Source organism: Canis aureus, chromosome 22 (assembly GCF_053574225.1).
Source record: "Canis aureus isolate CA01 chromosome 22, VMU_Caureus_v.1.0, whole genome shotgun sequence".
NCBI lineage: Eukaryota > Metazoa > Chordata > Mammalia > Carnivora > Canidae > Canis > Canis aureus.
Genome location: NC_135632.1, coordinates 29,932,658 through 29,956,770, shown reverse-complemented (window position 1 = coordinate 29,956,770; position 24,113 = coordinate 29,932,658).

Below are 24,113 nucleotides of genomic sequence, written 5' to 3'. Positions count from 1 at the left end.
AGCATTATTACCACTATCTTCTAAAATTCCTCTAAGATTTTAGTAAAAGAGAATGGGAAGAAATGGTAATTCAACTAGAGGTGATGACAAACTTTGGAAAAAACAAAACAGATGGGTCAGAATAGCTGGCTTAATATGGAGTTTCTCAAACTTGCTGCCCATTAAAATCACCTTCTGAATATCAAGTTAAGCTATGGTAGAAACAGATTATAACCCACTGAAAAAAAAAAAAAAAAAACAAGAATCCATAAGTACTCCGTCCCTATAAGCTTTAACAACCCTGACCATGAGGATATAGCAGACAACGCTGTTGCCAAGATTCTGGGTATTGTGATTTATTGGTGAGGTAAGTGGCCTTTTGGATTAGTTACACCAAGTATTGAGTCTTTTTCTGGCTTTTTAGAGCCATGGCTTCTTAAGCTGCTTCAATTCTGTAAGCCTCAGTTTCTTCATGGGTTAAATTTATAATATCATAGGACTGTTTATATAGAGAGAATATAAAATATCGTAGGATTGTTATAGAGATTAAATAATTGAATGTTTGCAAATATATGGCATATTCCTGGCCCAGAGTTAGTATTTGGTAAAGGTTGCTATTTCATTATATTACAATTAACTGCATGTTTATTTTCTTTGATGGTGTTTTCCTTGGTTATCACCAAAATAGGCATAAGAAATGAGATAGTTAAATTAGAAAATAATTAAAATTACTATTATCTAATTTATTTCAACCTTAAGTAAAAATAAAACCTAAGGGGCCCAGAATATAATATATGTTATCAACTTCAATGAAAGGCCTCATAAATGCTGAATTCCTGAACACTTGATCAATGAGTTTAGATGGAACTGAAATAATTTAAATAATATATCAACTGGAGTTTTGAAAAAAAGCCTAACCATACATTGGGAGTCAATTAAAAACTAGTCTTCACGAAAAGTTTTTTAAATTTACTGAAATTTGCAAAAGTGTACATGCAACCTTTCCAGCTAACAAAGCCTTAAAAGCATGGTGGTCATTCAAAGATCTGGGTCCCATTTTTTAGGAACACAATCAAAGAGTTCAGCATCTCACATATTGTACTGTAGGTATATAACGACAATAAATAAAAATGTTTTCTCTCTTTCGATTGTTAGAAATGAGTCTGCTTTCTTGACCTATATTAGCATTTCCATTATTATGAGGTGTAATCACCAGATGGCCCTATCCTTCATCTTAATTGTCTTTAATAACCTGTAGGGAAAAGAGTGAACTAATGGGATAGTCCAAACACAGTATTCCAAACGTTTATAACTACAACGCCAGTGTGCTTCATTCATGGAATTTATTAGCTGTGAAAACTCTGACACTAGGTTTCTCAAGGCCAAGATTATATCAGATACAGAAAATGGAAGGGAAATAAGCTCTTCTGTAACACTCTGGAGGCTGGCTCAGTTTCAGGGAACTCCTTGGACACTCTACCACTGCTATGAATTTTGAATCAGTAACACTGTCTTCCTATCAGATACCGGGCAGAATTTTTCAAAATCTCTGAGGAAAGACAAAGCAGAAAAAGGCCATATAAAAGTAAAGTTGATACGATACACTTTAGTTGTGAAAGAACAAGCTTGCTGGTGTAGCAGTTTTGTTCATATATCCATTAATCACAGGACAAAACTTGGAGCATCAGTTCTATTCAGGGGCTTTAATTAGACTGTACATATTCTTGTGAAGGTTTACCTTTATAAATACTGAATTTTATATTAGTATGTGTCATAATTTACTATTTAAACTAAGAAATAAAGGTCTTAAAGAGCTCTCCCCCTCATTGGATATATAAGTAGTCCATTTCTTAATTTTCAAATGTGAATCAAATGACCTAATCTTGAAAAGATACTTCTCTTTCCCTCCTTCTCAACTGAAATATAACAGCCTACCTAAATATTATCTTTTTTTTCAGCTATAAAACTAGGCCAGGTTTATAATATTATCTTTTAATGCCTCACAAAGTTAATATTCTCATCAGTCCACCTTTTATTTCTCCAGGATAAATAACTTTTACTTTTAAAAATGTGTTTGTTTCCTTATCTTTACTTTTAAGATTTTGTTAAATTTCTCTTCTTGTTCACTACACTTGACTGGATTATATCATAATCTTCCCAATTTTGGTTAAACTGGGTGCTCTTAAACCGGAAATATCTATGTGCTGTCTAAACAACAGCAATACTTAGGATGAGTAAATCCCCATGTATACTCCTCATGTATTTGGCTTCATTAACCAAGTGCTATGACTAAAGCCACATATACTGGCTCATAAAAGTGGTATATACATCATTTGATTTTCATGTCCCTGTTTTTATACTTAAAAGTGAACTGGCAACAAGTTTTTAAGGAGTCCAAAAAATAGGTCCTTAAACATAGACTGACAATACATGGAGGGGATTTGAAAGGTTAAAAATCTCAACCCTAACTTCTATGAAAACTGTCATATTTAGAAATGAGAGGGATCCCTGGGTGGCGCAGCGGTTTGGCGCCTGCCTTTGGCCCAGGGCGCGATCCTGGAGACCCGGGATCGAATCCCACATTAGGCTCCCGGTGCATGGAGCCTGCTTCTCCCTCTGCCTGTGTCTCTGCCTCTCTCTCTCTCTGTGACTATCATAAATAAATAAAAATTAAAAAAAAAAAAAAGAAATGAGAACACTAATGTCTCCTGAGGACTTTCCATGAAGCACATCTTCTCAACGCATTAGCTAATCACATTGGAGGAGGGGAGAAAGTCTTCATCTAAGGGACTGTAAGTCTAAGAGATTGGGCTTTTGCTCTTAACACTCCACGCCAAAACTGGCTTCCTCAGGATCACCAAGACATCTCTGTTTCTCTATTCAAAGATAAATTCTCAATCCTTTTCTAACTAGACAGATAGCAGCAGTTGACATAGGGAATAAATTTTTTTTAACTGAAATATCATTTACAAATACTCAAATATAAACATTTTAAGTACACAGCTTGATAAACATTGACAGCTGTAGGCATCACATAAAGACCACCCAAAACAAGATATGGACCATTTCCATCAGAATGTTCCTCTGTGTCCCATTTCAGTCAGACCCCACACCCCTTAGGGGCAGCCACTTTCTGACCTCAGTTATCATAGGTCACCATGTCATAGATTATTCCTTGTATTTCATAAAAACAGTATGATTCAATATGAATTTGTGTGTCATTTCTTTTGCTAAACATAGGTTTTTGAGATTCGACACCATAATTTGTTCATTCATTCTTTTGCTTTTGTAGTGTTTACATTGTTTCTGCTCTTTAGTTATTATAATTAAGGATGCTATGAACATTCTTGCAAATGATCTTTTGGGGACTTTTTAAAAAACTACATTAAAAATTTTATTATCTTTGGGCTGTTGTAAGTTGCACTGTACTGCACATACATATATTTTCCTTTTGTACTGCTTGAGATTTGTTGAAGTTCTTAGCTATATAGGTTGATATCCGTCATCACTTTTTAAAGCTCATCGCTTTCTAAAATTGAATTAATTTTTGCTTGGATGCTAAACTTTCTGATGGGTTTTTAAAAATCTTTGACTTTTATAGTTTATCGAGTTCATTATAGTTAAGATGGAAGAATCTTTTGCAACTTTCTTCATTACAGAGGTAATGTCCTCTTGATATAGTTTCCAACCTTGACTTCTAGGATACCACATGATCTCAATTTTCTTTTTTACTTAGTGACTGCTCCTTCCCAGGACCTGATGCTGCTTCCTTCTCTTCAATTTTGTAATATTGTAGTACTTGTGGGCTTGGGCCCTTTGTTCTTGATTTTCTCTTTACACTCACTCCCTAGGTGATCTCATATAGTCTTGTGGCCATAACATTCCATCTATATACCAAAAACTGCAAATTTATCATTTCAACATTTTTAATCTCAAATCCCAGGTTTGTATACCCAACTGCCTACTAACACCCACACTTGAACATGTATTAGATATTTCAAACTCAACATGTTCAAAACTGCATTTTTCATCTTTATCCCTTTCTGTTAACCTCACATTCAGCTTTCCTCATTTCAGTTGTTAACTCCATCACTGAAAACATTCAGGCCCACACCTTGTAGTCAACCTTGACTGCTCTCTCTCATACCTCACATTCCATTCATCAAAAATTATTGGCTCTATCTTCAAATATACCCATCATCTAAATACTTTTCCCCACCTCCACTGCTAGTTTTCTGATTCAAGTCACCATTACCTTATTCAAGAATCATCTCAGTAATTGCTTAACTGACTTTTCTCTTACCTTTTTATAGTTTACTTAAAATATACTATCCAGAATGATATTTCTAAGTATAAGTCAAATTCTGTTGTTTTTCTGCTCAAAACCACCAACAATACTTCTAAGGGCCAACCAGGGTCTATATGATTTGACCACTTGTTCTAATCTGTCTCCTACTACTTCCTCTCTCTCTTCTTCTTCTCTTTCTACGTAAACCACATTGACATCTTTGTTATTTGTTGCCTTTGCTGAAGTTGTTGCCTTTACCTTGAATGTTCTATCCCAAATATTTGCCTGGTTATCTCCCTCTTCAATTCTTTAATCAACACTTCTCCTCTCCATGAAGTCTACACAAACCAGCAACATAATCCTGTTTCTTGCACTTACCGGAATTCCTTTGTATTTCCCTGTTCCCCTTTTAATTTTTTCAGTATTACTTATTGATTTTAACCTATTAGATCCTTAGTTGTGTTTATTTAATTTTTTATTTTCTATACATGTTTACAAGAAAATAATCTCTATGATCTCAGGGATTCTTGTGCATTTTGTTTACCTAATACCCCCACAGGCCTAAAACAGTGCCAGGCAAATAGTAGGTATAAATATCTATCTGTCAAATAAATGAATACTTTAAAAGATCTTGAATTTTATTAAGAGATTAGGGATTTCATTAATGCAGCTTTATCTACATCTTAAGAAACTGAATTTAAATGTAATCATTTCTCTTTATTAAGGAAGATAAGAAGTATTACTGCAAAATAAATAATCCTATTTGCTATAAGACCCATAAAATTTTGTGGTACACACAGATCAATGCAATAAACAAAAATAACGTAGAGTAGTCGTAGAGTAGTTATTTTATATGATGTTCAAAAATTGTTTAAATTAGATTATGGTTTTCTTGATGAGAGAGGATGTATTATAGACTAAAATAGTTCTGAAGAGGGATCCCTGGGTGGCGCAGCGGTTTAGCACCTGCCTTTGGCCCAGGGCGTGATCCTGGAGACCCGGGATCGAATTCCACGTCGGGCTCCCGGTGCATGGACCCTGCTTTTCCCTCTGCCTGTGTCTCTGCCTCTCTCTCTCTCTGTGTGACTATCATAAATAAAAAAAAATAAAATAAAATAAATAGTTCTGAAGATAGGATGAAATTCTTGATCAAGACATTATTAGGGAAAAAAAGACATTATTAGACTGGCTAAATAATAGGTTTTTACCTCACCAAACTTGTATTCTACTAGAGACTACTATCATTAGTACTGTTTTACAACTATTATGATTGCAGAACTTGCTGACAGAATAAAGAAGTATCTTTTGACCAGTACTTCTTGAACTAATGCATGTACAAAATACTTGGAAATCTTATTGAAATGTACATTCTGATTCAGTAATTCTGGAGTAGAACTGGGGATTTTGAATTTCTAATTCACTTTTGGGTGATGTTAATGTCCACGGATCACATTTTGAGTTACAAAGCTCTAGATTACATACCTACCATGCCTATATAGTCTAAAAACTGCAGCAAAAGCACTTAACATCTCGAATCTCCTATACTGTTTAGACAGGCATCAAGAGTATGGCACTGAAGGTGACTGCTTTGAATATATGGCACCACCTGGCCATCACAATAGATGGACATACATATACCAAACTAGTTGTCATTCAAGTTCCCCACTCTAACAGTTGGAAAGAAACAGCTTTCCCATTATTCCCCCCATGAGAAAAGCTGTACCCTGAATTTGCCTAAAGCATTGCAGAAGGCACTAAAAAGCTTTATAACCTCAAGGGATTACAATTCTGTACAAAAGAGAAAACATTGCTAAGAGAAGAAAAGAGAAAATGTTAGAAGGAATTACAACACACACACACACACACTCATACACACACACACCAGATGAAAAAAGCATGCAGAACTTCAGATTAAGCTTCCCTGTACAGATGTGAGCCACATAAGGAAGCATTAGCAATTCTACAGAGTCTGTATGGAACTGAACTTGATAAAGAATTGGAGTTGTAGCATTGATAACACCAAACAATAAAATGTTATCCTTTTCACGTTTCTTCACAGATAAATTCTCCCTAGTCAGAGCCACCAAAATGTATTTTAATCAGAACCCTATTTGTATATAAATGACAGACAAAATACAGGCAAGGACTTTTTCTTTCTTTGCACAGCTCATCACTTCTTTGAGGAATGGAAACACAATAACAGAATACTGATTTCCATTAATTTTTTTTTCCTTGCAAGTAAATTTAGGAATGAGTCAGTGAACAATTTTCTACCTTTCCTTTTTTTTTTTTTTTTTTTTTTTTTGCTAATTCTCTACCCAGCCTATTTCTAATAATAACAAGAGAATTCTGCACTACATAATATTAACAGGAGCACATTTCTTTAGTGAATGAAATTACATTGTATTGCAATTTCAACTTTTACCTCCTGTTAGAAGTCAGAAGAAGCAAATTTCAATTCAATTATTCAAGGGTCATCCCAACTTACCAATGTTAGCAAATAAGGGTAAGTACTCACCACCATAAGTGGCTCTCACAATTATTAAACTGGATTCAAACTAAAAAAAAAATTAAAAATCTGAAGGTAAAATTTACTCAAAATTACACAGAGCCACTCAAGAAGAAATTTAACTTTAAGGAGTCTGCATGATATTGAAAGGAAAACATTACACTCTACTAAAATATCTCAATACACACAGATAAGAAATATTGCACATGCCAGCAAAACTCTAAAACCTTTCCCTAAAATTTTCACTTGTTTTTTGTTGTTGTTGTTGTTGTTGTTGTTGTTGTTTAAGAAGATGGATGAAATAGATTTCTTAAGTCATTAACAGGAAAATGTTATTTTAAGTGAGCAAAGGAAACCTTATCCTACAGAAGATATTATTACATTCCTTGAAAACTACCTTAACTCTCTTTCCTCTCACACATCTTGCAAAGATTAAATCTACTAGATTATTCATTCTGCTCTGGAGATTTGCAGTAATAGGTTCTCTGGTTGTGAGAAATATCCTCCCAGTCTCTCCCAGAGAGGCATGGCCAACCTATTCATTCCTGCCATCAGAGCCAAGAACATTCTTTACAATTTTTCTACTCTGAGCTGTTCCCTCAGTCAAGGGGGTTACCAAAATGCTAAAGGGATGCTTTATATATGTATAAAAGCAAAAACTCAAACTATACTCCTTAAAATGAGGTTATAAGAGAGGTTTCTCAATCTAGTGATTTTTCAATTAAGTAATTGGACAAATTGTATGTTATCTAGTATATTATGAACTCATTGATAAATAAAGCCCACTGCCAAACAACAGTAGGTAAGGTCAAACCACTTGGAAGCAAGAAAACTGAATAGATAACAAAGTAAACTGTTTAATCAGGACTAGTATTATTTCAGTTTTTGGCCAAAACACTAAAATATGTCAGTGAGATGGATTGACAGGGTTTTTAAAAGCACTTATTACATTGGATTTGCAGAGAGAAATTCAGACCTAGTGACTTAATAACGTTGATAGCATCATCCATCTTAGCAGAAGAAAATGGCTAATCTACTTTAGCACCAAGTTCATTAAAGACTAATTTTTTTTCTCCCCCCTGTGGGAGAAGCAAGGTCTAAGATAAGTCACCTTCAGCTACGTATTTGCACACCATTCCACTGACAGGTAGCATAACAGCCCACAAATAACAAGGCACAAGCATAAAGAAGTCATATGTATTTTAGAAAACACCACAAGACAGAGAATATTAAAAGATATTGACACACCAATTGGAGGTTATTTATATAAGAGTTTAAGAGAAAATTAAATGGCTAGTCAAAAAGAAAAGAGAAAATAAAGGAAGCTGAAGATGGAAAGAGGTAAGATACTTGCTTGGAAGGAGATGCTTGAACAGGAGCTTGTGATGATGATGTAGTCCAGTGAAGTTTTCCTAGTATGTTCCATGCATTAGTGTGACTGACAAACCAGTGGCTGGAAAGGCTTCTGACATGGATGGAATAGAAACAAAGAGCCACCAGAATTGACAGAAAGCTTGCTTCAAGGAATAATTTTATCCCTTGGATGACCTAAAAGGCATCCTGACTGTAGTAGGAGTGGGGAAAATGTTCCCAATACCTAAGAAGAAACAAAGTCTTTTGGCTTTTTATCAAGATGAGGCAGCCATAAAGGGATTTTTATGAGTCATAAAGTCATGCATCATGAGTTTGTGTTCAAGACAGTTTTTCTAGGAAACCATTCCTGTCAGTGACACATAAACTATAAGAGCTATCTATTAACGTCATCCTGGGGCAAAATTCAGAGGTGGTATAGAGTCTGAGTTTGCACAAGTGATTTTCATGAGAACTCTTGGAGTATAAAGACGAGTGTGTTTAAATACTGGCCAAACTCCAACAGGCACAGTAGTTATCCCTCACCTAAACAAAAATTAAAAGGAATATATGACACATGTAATAACTGTAGTATAAGATCGAGCAAAAGTCCTGGGCTTGATGAGATTTATACCTGTGCAACCCTAAAAACTCTAATTCTCTGAGCCAAATCTATGACAGCAGCACTTTACTAAACACTCTGCTCCATGCCAGGCTCTAAGTGCTCTACAAGTATGATCTTGTTTAATTCTCAAATCCATCTTACAAAAAATCGGTATAGTATTATCATTTTAGAGATGATACAATGAAGGACCAGGAGAACTTAACATTCAAATCACATGACTGGTGAGTTTGAATTAAGGAAATCTTGCATCATGACCAAAATGCTGAACTCCTTAACCTATAGCTGCTGTTTATAAAAACTTACAAAAACAGTATAAATCTGATCATCTTCCTTATAAGGCTGCTCCAAACTCAAAGTCACATTTACAAAAGTACTGCATAAATCTTAAAGTATAATTTAAATTTAGTTATTGCTGATCTTATTATATGCATAAATTTAGGGCTAATGGCTCCTGAGCAAAATCCTACAAAGAAAGGGCCCTCATATCCTGCCTCTCTGTCCCCTTCCAGAACTGCTATCTCCCTGAATGCTCCTCCAGTATCCTTCTCATTACTAGACCCATATAAATGGTGCTGATCCCTATGGTAGGACCACTTCTGATTTTAAATACTAGTAAGGACATCTATAACATAGTGGGTTACTATTTTGTATCTGACCTCTTATATATTACAACTCACTTAATTGTGCCAATGACTCTGTAATATTGGTATGACTATCTCTATTTTAGAAATGAGGAAATAGAGAGGAGGCCCTGAAACTATTTAAATTTGTCTAAGCATGCGTAGCTAAGTAAATGAGATTATTGGGATTTAAACCCAGGGTAGCCTAATCCCAAAATATATGCCCTTTCTATCATTACACCAGAATGATGGGAAAACAGGGTCATTTCAGGTATTTAATGCTGCATTAAAAAAAAATAATGGTATACATAAAACCACCACATTGTGCTTAAGTATTCTATGGGTCAGGAATTTGAACAGGACTCAGCAGGGATGGCTTATCTCTGCTCCACAATGTCTGAGGCTTTAGCTGGGGAGCCTATCAGGGATATAAGTGACTCAATATGACTGAGGGTTGGAATAATCTTGAGGACACTTACCCCTATGTCTTGTACCTGGACCAGAATGACTAAAGATTGGGCTCAGCTGGGCTATTGACTGGATCACCTATGCAAGACCTCTCTGTGTGGCTTGGGGTTATCATAGCATGGCAGTCATGTTAAACATGACAGTATCAGAGAATGAGCATTTCATGAGATGCATGCTGAAACTATCTGGCCTTTCAAGACCTAGCCTCAGAAGTCTCACAGCATCACCTCCTCTCTACTCCATTGGCCAAAGCAACCATAAGCCTGTCCAGATGCAAGGGGAGGAGACAACAGACTCTCCTTTCAAGAGGAAGTAACAAGATCACATTACGGAAGAGCATGGGAAATTCTTGTGTATGTTACTGCAGCCATTTTTGGAACATTCAACCTGACAAGAGTCTTCCTTTCAGAACTAACATTGAATATTCTCTGAGGAGAATAACCTGTTTATCCTACTTTTCAGACACTTCTAGTTTTTGTGTATTAATACTTTATGTAATTTTATTCTTCAATACTAACTATCCTTAAAAGTCCTACTCAAGCCTCACCTATTTACCCAATTCTTGGGAAATGCTCACCAATGCTTACTATCCCTGTTTATCCTAGAATCCTCATAGTTTTTATTTTGCATTCTGGCATTTAATTATGCTAAGTTAGTAACTTATTATATTCTACATTCTGTCGCTATTAACTGTTTGGGGGGATGAGTGTCTCACTTCCCTAACAAAAATTCAAAACACCTTATAGGCTTCATTTTAAGTTCACTGCACACTGTATTGAATGATGCATCTGGTAGCTTTCAAGGCTTTTGACTAAGCATAGTTAATGTGTTTGCACCTCTACTTTAACATATAGGAAGATGCAGTGGTGATTTATGTGTCTCAGCTCACCCATTAAGCACAGTTGAAGACCTGCTGTGTGCATGATAATATGCCAAATGTATATTTTAGAGATAGGGCATGGGCCTGTTTTTCTCAAAGGCATTATTGGGAAGCAAATAAGTCACAGATTGTAAATGTGTGCATAAATACAGAAATATGTAGGTGTCATAGAGAGGTACAGATATATGAGCGATACAGAATGAGAACACGCAAAGGAAAAGAGATTGGTTCTAGCTAAGGTATTAAGGAAGACTCTAAGAGGACTCATTTAGGCTGGTTCCTAAAGGATAGATAATATTTGCACAAGTTGAGACTGACAAAGGACAGGTTCTAAGCAAGGAAATTCTGATCATATTTGGTTAAAGGGATGCAAGCTATTATGCTGCTGGGAGGCATGCAAATTTCTCTCTAGTCTTAGGACAGGTTCTAAGCAAGGAAATGCTGATCATATTTGGTTAAAGGGATGCAAGCTATTATGCTGCTGGGAGGCACGCAAATTTCTCTCTAGTCTCATGTAGGGTAAGAAATCTGAGCTCATCAGTTTGTCAGTCCCTGTATTGTTCACATTTTCTACATTTGGGATTTAGCTTCTCCCTCCAGTTAGTCATTTTATGTGAAGTTTCTTTTGAAACCCACAGCCCCTTCTCAATAAAGAAAAGCCTGATTTCCTTGTTCTCTTGAGGATTTGGCTAAGATACCCCAGCTTGCAGAATATTTGCTTGACTCTATTTAGGGCTACAAATCCAACTTCCTGGTTTTTAATATGTGTACAAATCATCTGAAGATTTAGTTAGAATGCAAATTCTGATTTCATGGAGCTAAGGCAGTCAGAGATTCTATACTTGTCAAAATACTCAGGTGATGCCAATGCTTCTGGTCTACTAGACACACTTAGAGTAGCAAATATCTAAGTTAATGTTATAAAACACACAACCAGGTCAGCTACATTGCCCAGACTATCCCCAGGACCTGGTTCAGTCCCTTTTACCTAATAGACACTCATATAATATATTTTAGGGACTACATGAGTGAAAGAATGAATAAGTGAACAAATGAACAATGAATCAATTACTCTCCTATCACACAGGGCCCTGCTAGACTATAAATAAAGCAATTTCCCAAAGTCCCATAAGTCATCAAATTCACACTGGAAATATATACTTCAGAACCCATAGGTCCTTTCTTTACAATCTCTGATGCTTCTATAAATTCAGTGACCAAAACAAATCATTCTTCCTCCAATGATGAACTTCCAAGTCTTCAAGGGTATTTTCCTTGACTCAAAGAAATGACTGGCTCCTAGCATTTTTACTTTGTCTCCTTTTCATAAACTTCTTAAAGTCCCTCTCAATGTCCCAGGTAGCAATAATCTTTCTGGCACCTAAATTATCATGGGACTCTATCTGTGCCTGTCCTTAGAAAGGCATTTTGCTATAGCCTGAATGTCTGTGTTCTCCCAAAATTCAGATGTTGAAATCTTCACCCCCAACCCAATAAGATAGTATTTGAAGATGGGGCCTTTGTGAAGTTATTAGGTTATAAGGATGAAACCCTCATGAATGAGATTAGTGCCTTTATAAAAAAGACCCCAGAGATCACCTCATCCCTTCCACCATGTAAGAACACAGCAAGAAGTCAGCAGTCTGCAACCAGGCAGAGAGCCTTCACCAGAACTCAACCATGCAGGCACCCGGACCTTGGATTTCTAGCCTCCAGAATTGTGAGAAATACATTTCTACTGTTTATATGCCGCACAGTCTATGGTATTTCCATGACTGCTCTCTTCATAGCAGTTTATCCCATGTACTAATCCACAGATTCCTTAAGGAGATGATTCGCATTGTAATTGGAACCCCCACACTTCATCTTCTGTACTCATCAGAGAGCCCTATGCAGACACAGTACCAAATCATTATTCTGGGAAATAAGAGAAGAATGTTGTGATTGACATTTTTCTAATAGTTTTATTCTAATAGCTTTAGGGCTTGATAAATGCAATGGCCTGTTTAGAAAACAATATAGAGGCATTATATAATTTCTCCAATCAAAGGCCAAATGTTGCAGCATTTAACCATTCGTAACATCTAATCCAAAAACTGAGATCATGACTGATAAATGAGCAACAATCATCCTTTTTTTATATATATATATAAAAGCAAAGGGAATTCTATCTTGGTGAAAGTAATCCACCTAATAAAATCTCAAGCAAACTTTACAACCCAGAAAATATGACAGGGAAAATCACTCATTACTATTTGGATATCTAATTTGTTTATAACACCCTGGAGGTGCCAATCACCCATATTTCAAAAGGCAAAAGACAAAATAGTAGTCAAGGAAGAAATTCTAATTCTGTTGCAACAGGAAATGAGGGAGGGCCACATATTGAGGTTATTGATTCTTCCAAATTCTTTGCTTAAATGAGCTCAATGTTCAGTGTGTGTTAAATAGTGCTACTAATGGTGGTTTTCAAAAACCACTTTAGATTTTTGTTGTTTTAATTGTTGTATCATTTATTTTTTTGTGACCTAATTTTTTAAAAAAGGAGTTACTCAAAACCTCAAAGACTTTTTGTGTTCCTGTGTCAAAAGAGAAACAAAACAAATACAACCAAATAAACAATTCTAAAGCATTTAATTACTCATTTAGTATTTGTAAAAAAAAAAAAAAGAAAAGAAAAGAAAAAAGAAAGAAAAAGAAAAAGAAAAAAAAGGAAAGAAAAAAGAAAAAAATACCCCTAGACTTTAAAACTTTGAAATAGTATATAACAGGCTTGGAATCTCTGGTATTCTATTTACAAGAGACTTTAATCAATTTACTGGACTTTTCTAAGGTTCCATTATCCTCATTGATTTTATGGATATATTAACAGCTATTTCATTGGCTTGGTTAATATAAGGATCCAATTTATTTTTTTTTAATTTTTATTTATTTATTTATTTATGATAGTCACACACACACACACACACACACAGAGAGAGAGAGAGAGAGAGAGAGAGAGAGAGGCAGAGACATAAGCAGAGGGAGAAGCAGACTCCATGCACCGGGAGCCCGACGTGGGATTCGATCCCAGGTCTCCAGGATGGCGCCCTGGGTCAAAGGCAGGCGCCAAACCGCTGCGCCACCCAGGGATCCCAATAAGGATCCAATTTAGATAAAAATGAGAAATATCCAAGATAGCGTCTGGCATATAGAAAGAGAGCAATAATGTTAGTTCCTTTTGCCTCCCCCACACGTCTCCAATTTCTCTGCAGCTGACATAGGACAGAACTCTCAGGACTATATATACTTGTAAGACCCACATTATAGGTATGTGACCAGATATAATCACAAGAGTCCTGCAGTTGGGATTTAATGCTCTGCAGCCACTGTCTTGAAATTTTTAGTAATCTTTAAATTTGTGTTTTATAGGGATCCCTGGATGGCTCAGCGGTTTAGCAACTGCCTTTGGCCCAGGGTGCAATCTTGGAGTCCCAGGATCGAGTCCCACGTCGGGCTCCCGGCATGGAGCCTGTTTCTTCCTCTGCCTGTGTCTCTGCCTCTCTGTCTATCATGAATAAATAAATCTTAAAAAAATAAATAAATTTGTGTTTTATAAGTGAAGTCCAATAGGACAATGAAGCATCTCTAGGAACTCAGATTTAGCTCATGGGCAATCCAATCTCCAGCCACTTTTCCAGGATGTGTTCTCAACCACCTATTCTATGTCCTCCAGTATCCTGGGTGCCCTCTTCTTTTCCATTGCTACTCTCCATCCCTTTTTGGGGACATGGGCCAACTTCCAGAGACATTGGTCTAGCAACTGGTAAGAAGGAGAATCTAGCCTGTTGGTCCCACATGTGCCCACCAAGTTATTGGTGGGGCCCACTGGTACCTGTGAGGTTCCATACTTGTCTTGAATATCTGTGCACCATAGGGACTACGATATTAAGGAATAAATTAAAAACAACTTGACAGGCCAAGAGTGAGATAGTAGAGGAAAGGAAAAAGCTTTTATGCTGATTTTTTTTTAATTTTTATTTATTTATGATAGTCACAGAGAGAGAGAGAAAGAGGCAGAGACACAGGCAGAGGGAGAAGCAGGCTCTGTGCACCGGGAGCCCGATGTGGGACTCGATCCCGGGTCCCCAGGATCGCGCCCTGGGCCAAAGGCAGGCGCCAAACCACTGTGCCACCCAGGGATCCTCTTATGCTGATTTTTTAATGAGAACTTCCACATTTTTATTTTGCATTGGGTCCCAAATATTATGAAGTCAGCCATGAGTGCATGAATGAGCCAAGTCTTCATTTTCAAAGAAATTACAAATTTCCATTGAATGAGAAGGCAAGTTTTATATAAAACGCTCTAGTAGTTTCTGACTCCCAACACCCTCCATCTACCACAATACTCTAAGAGCACTTACCATTGGCCAAACCTAATGGGAAGCCTGAGGGATGCAACTTACTGGAATCAGCCTTCTATAACACAGAAGAGAGCAAGTGAAGGACACCCTATAGAGCTGAAGACAGCAGACCTAAGACTGACAACAGGAAAGACATCTATACAGAAAGATAACTTTGTAAGGGCAATAGGTAGTAATTATTCAAGTAATCTATTCTGTAGAAGCAGAGTCAGTGAAGGCCACACAGAACAGAATAAGCAGCATGTGTGGGTCATTTCATCTCCCAGAAATTTCCCATAGTTTGAGCAGGTTAGGAATTACATCTTTGAGGGACACCTGGGTGGCTCAGGGGTTGAATGTCTGCCTTTGGCCCAGGGAGGGTGTGATCCCGGGATCTGGTATCGAGTCCCACATCAGGCTCCTTGCAGAGAGCCTGCTTCTCCCTCAGCCTATGTCTCTGCCTCTCTCTCTCTCTTTCTCTCTGTCTTTCATGAATAAATAAATGAATAAAAAAAAAGAAGTTACATCTTTGAGAAAGAGAGGTACCTTACTCATCTTTAGCTCTCCCAGGATTTTGTGCATTAAAGGCATTCAATTCATGTTTAACTGAATTGCACCAAATTCAACCCCATTTCATTCAGAAAATATTGGTGTCAAGCAAGCAAGACAGATGGAATGTGGCAAAAACCAACTTTTATCTCTCACAATTTCTGAAAAATTCAGTAGGGGTAATCTACCTTGCCTCTACATGGCAAAACTCCAGTAGGAACATGACCTGGGCATCGCTATTTTCAATAATCCTTTGCCTAGAGTTAGGAAAATGCAAGAAAAGGCACTCAACGATGGAACTAGGAAAAGAGTTTTCTAGATAAGGTCTTTCTTTTATTGTATCTCTTTAGCTCCTTCTCCTCCCTTAATGGGCATCCAGTGGTATATCTCCTTCCTCTCTCCGCTGAGGTCTCCTTACCCCTAACAAAGCTACTCTATTTGACAGAACTTAATACAGTTCTTTATAGTTCTCTCTCTCCCCCACACTGCCCCCATGGTCCTCAGAAACATATAAATATCTTTAGCCCAAACACACTCTGAGTAGGCAGGATAATTGTAACATAACAACAATCTTTTGGATCCTCCATAAAAGCCCACATCTGCTAGAGATTCAGGTTACAGTCATATCCCATGTTACAATCTGTTTTTTGAGATGTAAGTCTCGTAACTGGACATGCAGCTGTCCATGCTTTCAGTGAATCCTTGAGGGCCCTTCATTAGGCAGATGATTATAAGGTAACAGGGCCATTCTGTCCTCAAGGCACAGTGTGAATATAGACTTAACAACAGCTCTCAAAGAAACTTCTTTTCCAGCCTCCTCAGATCTCTGAAAACTTTGTTTTTAATTCTTGATCTAGATGAGAGCTTCAAAAGTGATTGAGTATATTCAGTCATTTCCTCTTGCCTGTGTGTAGGTGAAGAGGTGTGGATTCCGATATCTAACTCATGTCACTCTCTCAATACACATGGAATTGGTGCCACACTGAAACTAAGAGAAGGCAGCCACACTCTACAGCCATTGTTTACACCATTGGACTGAGCCAAAAGCAACACAATGGCCAAAAGTTTTCAATATTATCTGGGCATTAAGTGGTAGTGGGGACTTCAGAAATGCTGCCATAGTGCCTTCTGGCCTTTTCACTTATGCTAAACTATGGACCCAAACACATTGGAAAATTTGCCTCACTTGGTTAAGAGAAAGAGACCCAAAATTCAGCAAATGAATTTCCTATAGTCTTCTGTTTCTCTCCCCAATCTCTATCCAAAAACAAGTTCAGTCTTCCATCAGTCAGTCAAATAGATTTCTCAATCCAAGTATGTCAGCCATCCTTGATTACAACATAGCCTACAACTGGTTTAGCTTAGAGGTCACAAAAAGCATGTTCTGAGAGAGTAACAGAAATATGAGTAAGAACTTCTCACCATCCCCTTCAAGCTCCTACCCCATTTCCTCTCTGCATATTGCAGGCTTCTTCCAGGGAAGGGCCCATGGGTATGTGCTAATTTGCACGGTGGCCTTAGAAGGTACTGTTCTAATTGCTTCAGCTGAAATCCATTTATTTTATAGCCCAATAAAATTCTGTGTGCAATGGTAAATAAAACCATGTGGATGTGGCCTCAATGCGCAGTTCTCTGGGCTCCATTTGCAGTCCGTGATAAATTAAAGAGGAAAAAAAACCCATTGTGCAAACGGATGCAATTAGCTGAAACGGTATATTTTTGGCCTGTGCTGATGTCTGCTTACATTCAATTCCCCACTTGAAAACCAATCCTCATTTGAAAGCAAACTAGAAAAATCTCTGTAATACAGATGGACCTCATTTGGCTGCATGTTGATGTGCAAAGACACCTTTATACATTAAATTGCAGTGTTGACTTCTGCACTTGAAATTTCATTTTGTCATTTTTAATCACAATGAGCAAATGTCATCCTTAATAATAACCCTCTGCTTCTCTATAATGTCTTTCAACAAAGGACCTGAAAGCACTTTTGCAAATATTAATAAACCAAGATTCACAACAACTCCCAGAGGCGTCTGTATTGCAGGCTGAAAAGAAGTCCAAAGTCATGAAATGACTTTGCTAATCCACACAGGAAACTAAGCTCAAGGAGGAGAAAAGAAGACTATTATCTGGGTTATGTCAGCCTCACCTCATTCATGGTCACCAGGCATTTTCAGCCACAACTGGAATTTCAGAGCCCAAGGAATGAATGAAGGACAATTTGGACTCTTACCAAGATTTATGCTTCATTTTCTCCCTCCTTCCTCTGTTTCTTCTATAGGACGTGGACTCCCAAAATCATACATTCAATCCAATTGTCCCTCATTTTCCACACTTGTAAAGAGCTCTACATGTTTAATAAGCATCTCAATCTTAACATATCCAAGCCAAACTCATGATGCCCCTCTCCAGAAATCTGTTTCTACCTCCTATTTCAGTAATTGGTAATTCTGTTCTAGTTTATCAGTCCGAAGTCTTAGTCATCTTTGACTCTTCCTCCTCTCTCACCCCATGGCAAATCACTTGTGAATTGTGATGGCTCTTCTTTGTAAATAAGCTTAGAGGCCAAACATTTTTTTGTCACTTCTTTCTGGGCCTACCCCACCATTATGTCTAGTCTAGACTACTGGAATAGCCTGCTAATTTATATCTGTTTTTCTAGCTTTGCCTGCTAATCTATCTTTCAACTACAGACATATTGATCTCTTTAAAAAAGTAAGTCTTGTTATATACTCCTTTTCTTAAAGGTTTTCAAAGTTTTCTAATCTCAGAGTAAAATCCCAAATCTTTACTCCGGCATACAAGGTCTTACAGGTCTTACATGATCTGGCCCCAGTATCTCTCCAACTTTATCTCTCTGACCTCCTCCTCATATCTTTAGCAAGAGCCCTGCTGTCTTTTATGCTCCTCAAATACGCCAAGCATGCTACTTCATACTTGCTAACCTCTAGCCTAGAATGCCCTTCCTCCAAATATCCAAATGCTTGCTCCTTTCCCATTTTTAAATTTCTGCTCAGGATCCCTGGGTGGCGCAGCGGTTTGGCGCCTGCCTTTTGCCCAGGGCGTGATCCTGGATACCCGGGATCGAATCCCACATTGGGCTCCCGGTGCATGGAGCCTGCTTCTCCCTCTGCCTGTGTCTCTGCGCCTCTCTCTCTCTCTTTCTCTCTCTGTGACTATCATAAATAAATAAAAAATTTTTTTTTAAAATTAAAATAAATAAATAAATAAATAAATAAATAAATAAATAAATAAATAAATTTCTGCTCAAGCATCACTTTATCAGAGTCCTTCCCCAACTATCTTATATTGTATTATATCATCTTCTACAACACTCTGGGCCACCAACTTTATTTTCATATCACTTATCAGTACCAGGCACCAATTTCCAAGTTATCCTTACACCTGAATGGCCATTGTGACATGACAAATCTTCCTCCTAGGATTATAGAAATTCTTCCTTCTCTGTTGGGAAGGATAAAAGGCTATTAAGTTAGAAGTCTTGAAAAAGAATTCATTTCTCAAGGACTAGATTAAGTTTTTCCTTAAAATTTTTGGGAAATATTGTCATCATATTTCAAAGGATTTTCTGATATTAGGTCATAGATAAGCCCCCAAACTACTTCTAAGATTGAGCCTTTCTGAACTGTGACAGTTATAACTGAGAATGAAACATTTTTAAAAAGCATCTTCACTTCTTTAATGTTGAGGATCAAAATATTTCTATTTTTTCTTCTGGTATTACAACATTATTCGTCTGAAGATATTTATTTTGCCAAATTATGGACTATCTTGCAAAGATCTCCTTGTTCTTATCTCTGTTTCCTCTTTTGCCTTATAATTTAGATAATGACAGAAAGGTAGTAAAAATAATAACCAAACAAAATGAAGAAAGGAAACTCAAGCCTTTGGTTGAATTCTATCTTCATTTTTCTAGTATTAAGTATAAAACACCTCCTAAACTCAAATTATAAGGCTAACATTACTCCGACACTAAAAATAATCCAAGACATCACAAGGAAAGGTAACTACAGATCAATAGCTTTCAAAGACAAAGATGCATAAAATCTGTAAAGATTAATAAATCAAATAGCACAATATATAACGAGCATAATACATCATGACTGAATAGGGCTCAACATTGGAAAATTAGTGTCATTCACCCCAACATAATAACAAAATAATCATTTGACCATCTCAATAGATGGAGAAAGTCATTCAACAAAATTCAACATCCATTCATGATAAAAATGCTCTGTAAGGTAAGATCAGCAAGGAGCTTACCCTTCTAAATAAAAGGCATTACATAAAATCAAGGGCTAATTTTATACTTAATGGTGGAAGATTGAATTATTTCCCTGATTAGATCAAGAATAAGTCAAAGATGTCCAATCTCACTCCTATTCAATCCCATACTGAAGTCCTTCCTAGTGTAATATGGCACAAAAAAAAGACAAACCATTTAGATGAAAAACAATGAAAACTGTCTTTATTTGCCAATAACATGGTTGTTTAGGTAGAAAAATCTCCAAAGAATCTACAAGAAAAATTATTAAAACTCATCAATAAGTTTAGCAGGATACAAGTTCAATATATAAACATTTAATCTATGGCTGTATATTGTCAAAGAACAATCAGAAATTAAAATTTAAAACTGAGAACAATTTACAATGCAATCAAAAAAATAAATGCTTAAGGGTAAATCAAATATGTACAAGATTTATATGTTGAAAATTACAAAACATTTATAAGGGCAAGCAAAGAAAAATCTAAATAAATGAAGTGATATACAAGTTTTATGAATCTGAAACAGCAAAATTGGTAAGATATCAAAATTTCCCAATTGATCTACAGATTCAGTGCAATCCTAGTATAAGGAGCATTGTCAAAATAAAGAACTGCTCTTTAAAAGACGCTGTGAAGAAAAAAGAAAAACAATCTATAAACTGGAAGAAAATATTTTCAAGAGATGTCTCTAATAAAGAAGGTATATCCAGAATATGTAAAGAACTCTCACAACTCAAAAATGAATGAATGAATAAATGAATTAATGGCAGATGACTTGATACATATTGCAGCAAAGCAGTGAAAAAGTGTTCCAAGTATGGGAGTGTAAACTTAAACCACAATGCATTATCACTACATACTTATGAGAATGGCTAAAAACAACACAAAAGCAAAAATAAAAAAAAATGGTAATATCAAGTACCAATGAGAATGTGAACTAACTGGAGTTTTCAACTATTACCTGTGGGAAAGCAAAAAGTCATCATCACTTTAGAAAACTGTTCAATATTTTTTATGGAGTTAAATACACTCTATAATAAATTAATAATCCAGCTAGGCATTCAACTAATGAGCAGATAAATGATTTTACATATATACAATGGAAAACAATTGCAATAAAAAGCAAAGGACTCCTGATATATTTAACTTAAATATATTTCAAAATGATTTTGCTAAATGAAAGAAGCTAGACACAAGAGACTAATACTGATTTTGTTTAACATTTTGCAAAAGACCAAATTCTTAGAGACAGAAATTGGATCAATAGTTTCCAACAGGTAGAATTGGAGGCAGGGATTGACTATAAAAGAACAAAAGAAACTTTGAGTACTAATGGGAATATTCTAAATCTTGATTGTGGTGGTTGCTACATAATTGTGTAACTTGCATAGGTTGTTCAAACTCATTGATCTGTACCCAAAATAAATGGATTTTACCCTTTGTTAATATGCCTCACTAAACCTAATATATAGGAAGTAGTAATTGAGAGTATATAATAAAAAGGTAAAACTGGTAGTAATTCACAGTATATAGGAGAAAGCCTTAGTGTCTTGTCTTTAAGATGGAAGAGTTGGAGACACTTTAGGCTGGAAGGCAGTGGGCTTCATTGGAAAGCATTCCTTACAGATTTTAGTATCTGGAGTGTGATCAACTTCTTTTTGATGGGATTTAAATGTACATAGTAGAAGATACGGGTGGCACAGCTCCCATCCTTCACTGTAACACAGACTAAAGAGATGTGATTTCTCTTATAAAATCCTGAACTCAGTCCGGTGTCTTACCTTGAGATGCCATGCTATTTCGGAAAGTGAGTGGAATTCTGGCTGGTTTTCTGTATTTTCAATTCTAAGAATTACAGAGCAGGGGAGGGGAATATAATGGAAGCTATTAAAGAATTTAGCCAAAAGAAGGATTGGAGAACAGAGCCAAATTAGTCACCCACTTTAACTGGGAGACATAACTTACTATCTGAGTGACCTTATGTAAGTTTTATTTCCTTAATATCTTTTCCAAAGCTTTTGGCAAAACCGTAAAGAAAATATATCTATTCAGTGATTATTGTGAGGAGTCTCATAACAAAATACAAGAAATGTACTTAGTACCTAGTATTTACTAAATATCCAATGCGTTTTAGCCTAAAGAAAAAAGAACCATTTCTATAAGTATGTGTAGTGGAAGCTACTGTCAATCATCTTCAGTTGACATGTGCACCTCATATAAAACTCTATAAAGTTTATAATCCAGCTGGGCCTGGCAAAAAGTAGTTAGCAGGTGCTATTTACAAATTTAAACTTAATCATAATGCAATGTAAATTAACAAATGAAGATATTTTTATTGACTGGTAATTTGAAAATGCTGGATATGAGGACTGCTAAAAAAAAATATGACATGTATTTAAAAAAAACAACCAAAACTAATGACTTTATAAACAGGCATGGTGTAAGCTGACCAGAGAAAAATATTTCTTAGTATGATGAAGGGTTTGTATTGAATTGTTTAGTGTTTTCCTATAATGCATTATTCTATATCCTCTTGAAAGAACCAATCAGAGAAAACTCTCCAAAGTAATTGGTGAATATACAATTCTGAACAAAAGGACTTTTTTTAAGGCCATGTCACTCAGAAACAAGTTACTAAGACTATAGCCAAAATCCGTTATAACAGAATTCAGGCTTCAGAATTTTTTCATCAAGTTGGAAGAAACTTGCAAATGATAAGGACAGAAGAAGGGAAGACAATGAAAGAATTTAGTTTTGAGTCCAATCTTTAAGCCCCTTGAAGGATAATCTCATAAGCATTATGTACATTTATTCTCGGAACTTCATTGAGTTAATTCCTATTTTCTTCATTTTACAAATAGAAAAATCAAGAGAGGTTTAATTCAGGACACCTGGGTGGCACAGTTGGTTAAGCATCCAACTCTTGATATTGGCTCAGGTCTGGCCTCAGGGTTGTGAGAAGGAGCAGGATTGGACTCTTGGCTCAGTTGGGGAGTCTGCTTGAGATACTTTGCTTCTGCCCCTCCTCTAGCATGCACAGGCATGCTCTCTCTCTCTCCTTCCCTCCCCCTAAAATAAATAAATCTTTTTTTACAAAACAGGTTTAATTTGATTCATACTGCACTAAAAAGAAAAACAAAAAACTTTAGGTGTTTAAAATAAGGTTAAAACGTGACTTCAAGCAGAGAAGACATTCCTCAAAGAAAGAAGTCTACCCTATGTGCAGATTTACCAGTAAAATGGAAAATTCACCAGCATCAATATTTACTTCTTTCAACTGTTTTACTGTTCACAAAAATTTCACAAATTCTCTCTGGCTATGTTTTCACATAATCTTATTTATCCTCCAGCCCTACTAGATGTATAGGATTCCTATTTTACAGATATAGAGACTGAGAGTCAAAGAGATGAAGTAACTTATTTAGTATCTTAAAAAACAAAACAAAAGCAACAACAAACAAACCCCACCATAACCAGTAGAGCTGTGGCTCAAACTTCTCTACAAAACTCCAAATCTCACATTCTTTCTCCTGGAGTTTCACATATCATTTCCACTGAGAGACCCCAACAATAGAGAGGAATCTGCCCCTCAGCCAAAATAAGCCATTTAATTTCCATGGAGTTTAAACATTATCTTTCTGGTTTACATTCTTATCACACGCTCTTCCAAATGAAGACTATTTGTCTCCATATAGAAGTGTGCTTCAAATTTCTTCTAAATTATCTTAGCAAACTTTCTAATTAAAATGTTGAGTAAAACTGATACTCTGAGAAGATGTCCACTGTCTGGCCAGAGGCTTTAGTTACCCCCCTGGCACACCATTGTGTACTTTGACATTCGCAGCTCTGTGTCTTTTATTCTAAAATAATATGAATACTGGGGAAGTAGTAAGCCTACTGAGGATCCAGTAACCAGTATGTAGTTATTTATATTCATTATGCCATTAATATTTACAGTAATGTGAGTAGTGCACATTTCATTCCCACTAAACGAGAAGGATACAAAAGACCAGAGAAGTTAGGTTTCTTGTATGAGTTTACACAACTGGATGAGGATTTCAGCCAACCCGGAAGCATGAGTCTGTCTCAGAAGTTCCCATCTGTCTTGTGACGCTCCAATGTAGGTTTTATTTTTATACCAGAAGGTTTTGATTTTATGGAGGTAAAGGAAGC